Source organism: Penaeus monodon, chromosome 41 (genome assembly GCF_015228065.2).
Source record: "Penaeus monodon isolate SGIC_2016 chromosome 41, NSTDA_Pmon_1, whole genome shotgun sequence".
Lineage (NCBI taxonomy): Eukaryota > Metazoa > Arthropoda > Malacostraca > Decapoda > Penaeidae > Penaeus > Penaeus monodon.
In genome coordinates this window covers 6555117-6560401 of record NC_051426.1, presented here as the reverse complement: position 1 = coordinate 6560401, position 5285 = coordinate 6555117, and positions in this window count along the sequence as shown.

Sequence of the window (5285 nt, the reverse complement as noted above, 5' to 3'; positions counted from 1 at the left end):
CCTGCTCTCCCTCTCTCCCCCTCTCCCTCCTTCCTTCTCCCTCTCTCCCCCCTTCCCTCCTTCCCTCTCCCTCTCTCCCTCCCCCCTTCCCTCTCCCTCTCTCCCTCTCAATTAAAGGCGACCGAGACGCCGCCCTCAGCTCGGTACTTTGTTCTCTGAGAAACACCTTTTTGAACATGCACGCGGCTGCTCGGACATGCATGCGTGGGGAGGGGGAAAGGGGAGGGGGAGGGGGAGGGGGAGGGAGGGGAGAGGAGGGGAGGGAAGGGGGGAGGGTGCGACGGAAGGACGGGAATGGACAAGGGGGGAAGGAAGGAGAGAGGGAGGAGGAGGGAAGAGGGTAGGGTGAGGAGGGAGGGAAGGGGGGAGGGTGAGGAGGGAGGGAAGGGGGAAAGGTGAGGAGGGAGGGAAGGGGGGAGTATGGGGAGGGAAGGAGGAGAGAGGGATAAAGAGAAAGAGACGGGGAGGAAGGAGGGAAGAGGAAAGGGTGAAAAGGGAAGGAAGGATGGGGATGGAAAAGGGGGAGGAAGCAGGAGGAGGGAGAGGAGGAGGGAGGGAAGGAGGGGGGGTTAGCAAGGAGGGAATAGGATGGAGTGAAGGAGGGGGAAAAGTGGAAGAAAAGGGAGTGAAAGGGAGGGGAGAAGGAGAGGGAAATGGAAGGTATAGAAAGAGGAATAGGGAAGGGGAGGAGAAAAGGAAGGGGAAGGGAGAGATAATGGAATGGAAAGGTGAGGAAGTGACAGGAGAAGAATCTCTCTCTCTCTCTCTTTCTGTCTGTCTCTCTCTGTCTGTCTGTCTCTGTCTCTCTCTCTCTCTTTCTGTCTCTCTCTCTCTCTCAATTTTTTTTATCATCTATTTCTTACAAGTTTATCATGTTTACTTATCCACGCCTTCATCAGATTCATTAGTGTCTAAACCGCTATTTTTACAATCATCATTGTCCCTATCATGATCATTACCATTATCGTGGTTACTTATCTTGCAGTAGAAGCATCATCATCATAATTATCAACCCATCTCGAATTCCTCTTTTATCTCGTCCTCTCTTTTCCCTACTTCCACCCCCACCCCCCCGGGCAAAAGAAAGAAAACAAGAAACAAAAGCATTAAAATACCCAATGCACTTCCAAGGCCACTAAAGTTGAGTTGAGTTTTGTGGGTCACGGCCATCCTCTCCCTCCCTTCACCCTCACCCCTACCCTCTCCCTCCATTCACCCTCAACCCTACCCTCTCCCTCCCTTCACCCTCACCCCTACCCTCTCCCTCCCTCCCCTCTCGACTCTCCGTTCTCCCGCCCTCCCTTTCCATTCCCCTCTCCCTCTCACCTCTTTCCTTCCCACCTTGCTGTCTCTTCGCCTTCTCTCTTCCTGTCTCTCTCTCTCTTCTTCTCTTCCTTCCTCTCTTTCCTCTTTCGTCTCCCCTCCTCTCTTTCCCTTTTCCTCCCTTCTTCTCTCGTCTCCTCTCCTTCCCTCCCTCCCTCCCTCCTCTCCCTTGTATGCAATTATCATCCATAATTAAAACCTTTGAAGAATTGGCATAACAAGAAGAGGAAGAAGAGGACAAAGAGGAGAAAGAAGGGGAAAAGGAAGGAGAGGAAGGGTGAAGAAATAGGAATTAAAGAGTGTGGAGGACGGAAGAAGATAAGGAGATAAGTAGAAGAGAGAAGACGAAAAGGGAGGAGGAGGAAGAGGAAAGGAGCAGGAGAGGGAGAGGAAAATGGAGGAGGGATATGATAATGCTGATGATAAGGAAAAGGAGGAAGAGGAGGGGAAGGAAAGGAGGAGAAAGATGGAAGAGGAAGAAGAGGAGGAGGGGTAAGGAAGGAGGAATACCCACAGGATAAACCCATCGCTTATGTATGTGTCTTTTTTTTTTTTTGCGTGTGTGCGTATGTATGTATGTATGTATATATGCTATCCACGGAGGACTCACTTGGAGCAATTTCACGGCTCAGTGGCTTAGGGTGCAGGAGGAGGAGGAGGAAAAGGAGGAGGAGGAGGAGGAGGAGGAGGAGGAGGAAGAGGAGGAGGAGGAAGAGGAGGAGGACAAGGAGGAGGAAGAGGAGGAGGAGGAGGACGACGAGGAGGAGGAGGACGAGGAAGAGGAGGAGGAGAAGAAGGAGGAGGAGGAGGGGGAGAAAGGAGAATAAGACAAGGAAGAAGAGGAAAAGGAAGTAGTGATGGGGATAGTGGAAAAAGTAGGCAAAAGGGAGAAAGGGAGAGAAACTGAAAGACAGAAACAGAAAGAAATGATCGGATGATACAGAAAGAAAGAGACAGCGAAAAAACAAAGATGAAAGAAAATGAAAAGGAATGTCATAAAAAAACAGACGAACGAAAGAAAGGGGTCAAGGAGGCGGAGGAGAGGAGAAGAGAAGAAGGAAGAGAAAAAGAAAGAGAGAGAGAGAGAGAGAGACTTGTGGCCTTTTCGGTCGAAGCTGAAATCCACGCCTGGTCCTCAGTCGCTGACCTGAAGACGTTCGGAATCTTGAAAGCCATGGAGAGCGAGGTTTGTGGCTCCTTATACGGGGCATCGCCTTCGGAATGGGGAGGGCCGAGGGAATGGGGAGGGCCGAGGGAAAGGGGAGGCCAAGGGGAAGGGAAGGGGACGGGCTAATGGCGAAGGGGAGGGAAAGGGGAGGCCAAGGGGAAGGGAAGGGGACGGGCTAATGGCGAAGGGGAGGGAAAGGGGAGGCCAAGGGGAAGGGAAGGGGACGGACTAATGGCGAAGGGGAGGGAATGGGGAGGCCAAGGGGAAGGGCTAATGGCGAAGGGAAGGGAAGGGAATGGGGAGGGGGCAGGCTAATGGTGAAGGGAAAGGGGAGGGGAGAAGGAAAGGGACCGACAAATGGGGAAGGGGAGTTAGGGCAGCAGCGCCTTCGGAATGGGGGAAGGCCGAGGGAATGGGGGGGGATACGGGGGAAGGTCGAGCTAATGGGGAAAGGAAGTAGGGGGAGGGCGAAGGAAAAGGGAAGGAGAGAGAGAGGGAGGAAGGAGTAACGGGAATAGGCGTGCTTTCTCTTACTTTAGCTCAACATATTCTTTCTCTTCATTGGCGAAATTATATATACGTATACAAACTCACACGTACATAAATATATATAAATTATACAATATATATAGAGTAAATATAATGTATATATATACGAATTATGCTATATATATATATGTATATATATATATATATATATATATATATATATATATATATATATATGCACATGTATATATATATACAAATTATACAATATATATACACAAATTATGTCTACTGTTGTTTCTCTGCCTCTTTCTCTCTCAGTTTCTCTGCCATCTCCCTCTGCCTCTCCCTCTCTCTCTTCCTTTCCCTCTCATCCCATTCATCTTGAAATTCACCGTCGTATCCTTCCTCCCCCTCCCTCTTTCCCCACCTCCCCTCCCCCCCCCTATCCCTCCGGCAGTCCTCAGACGGAGGACAAGGATAACAGGGCCTCCCTCTCCCCCCTCCCCCCCGGACACATAGGGTTCCCTACAATTTCGTTCGGGTCAAGAACCACCTCTCCCCTTCTCCCCCCCCCCTTCCCCGACTCCTATCCACTCCCCCCCCACGCCGTCGCCCCTTTCCTACCCCTGCGGTTCGCTAAGAGTTCCCTCCCCCCCACCCCCTCTCCCCCCTGGCTGTCGTAGGGGGGTATGGAGGTACGGGTAGCAGAGGGAGGGGAGGGGGCGGGGGGGGAGGCAGAAGCGACTAGCGGGCCTCCCTCTCATTCCCTCCCTCCTTCATGCGTGGCTTAGCACTGTCTTGGGGAAGTGCGCGCGCGCGCGTGTGTGCGTGTGTGTGTGCGTGTTTATGTGTGTGTGTGCGTGTGTTTGTGTGTCCTGTTCCTCGGAATTAAGGACTACGGAGGAGAGAAGAAAAGAAGGAGGAGAGAGAGAGAGAAGAGAAAGATAGACGGTATGAACAAAATTAGAAGTTGGAGAGAAATAGAGAAGAGAGAAAAGAAAAGAAAGGGAGCTGAATTTGGAGAAGGAAAAAGACGAGGAAGAGGAAGGAGGAAGACGAAGAAGAGGAAGAGGAAAATTAAGAAGAAGAGGAGAAAGGAAGAAGAGAAGGAAGAGGAAAAAGAAGAGGAAGGAGGAAGATGCAGAAGAGGAGGAAGAGGAAAATGAAGAGGAAGAATAGGAACAGAAAGACGATGAGGGAGCTAATTAGGAGGGAAAGAAATGAAAGAGGAGAGAAAAGGCAAAGTGGGAATTAAGAAGGAGGAAAAGGAGGAGGAGATGGAGAAGGAGGAGGAGGAGATGGAGAAGGAGGAGGAGGAGGAGGAGAAGGAGGAGAATGAGGAGAAGGACGGAGGAGGAGGAGAATGAGGAGGATGGGGGAGGATGGAGGATGGAGGAGAAGGATGCAGGAGAATGAGGAGAAGGATGGAGGAGAATGAGGAGGAGGAGGATGGAGGATGGAGGAGGGCACCTTTCTACTACCTGGGTCGCGTCTACCATGGGCCATGTACCTCCTCTCGATAGGGGGGGGGGGGAGGGGAGGGGAATCCTAGGGCTCGTAATGATCGCTCAAGAAGTAACAGAAATGTCTCTGCGCGTCATGTCGACAGATTTCGGCCAGGGAAGGGGGGGAGGGGGAGGGGAAGGAAGGGGGGAGCAAGGGAGGGAAGGGGAAAGGGAGGGAGGGAGAGGGGAGGGTGGGATGGGGTGTATGGTGGGGAGGAAGGTGGGTAGGGAGGGTGGGAAGGGATGGAGGGAGGGAGGGAAGGGGTGGAGGGAGGGAGGGGGGGAGGGAAAGGGGAGAGGGAGGGAGAGAGTTAGAGGAGGGAAGGAAGGGGGCAGGGGGAGGGAAGGGGTGGAGGAAGGGAGAAGGGTGGAGGGAGAGGGTAAAAGGTGGAGGGTTGAAAAGAGTGAAGGGAAGGAGGGAAGGGAGGGACGAGTGGGGAAAGGGAGCGAAGAGTGGAGGGAGGGAGGGAGGGAGGAGAGGGGGGAGAGGGTGTGAATTGAAGTGGAGGGAGGAATAGATGGGAGAAAGTAGAGGAAGAAGAAGGAGGAAGGAAAGGGAGGGAGGGAGGACACACACACACACACACACACACACACACCACACACACGCACACATATATATATATATCCGTCGCTTATTTTTTTTCTCACTTACCTCCTTTTGGCAAAATAGTGAATTGACTGCAATTGTGTTTTTCTCAATTAAAAGAGAAAAATCAATACGGGAAAGAGAAACTGAAAGAAGGAATACCCGGTAAAGAGAAGAAAGTGAAATAAAGAGCAATTTGGAAAACAAG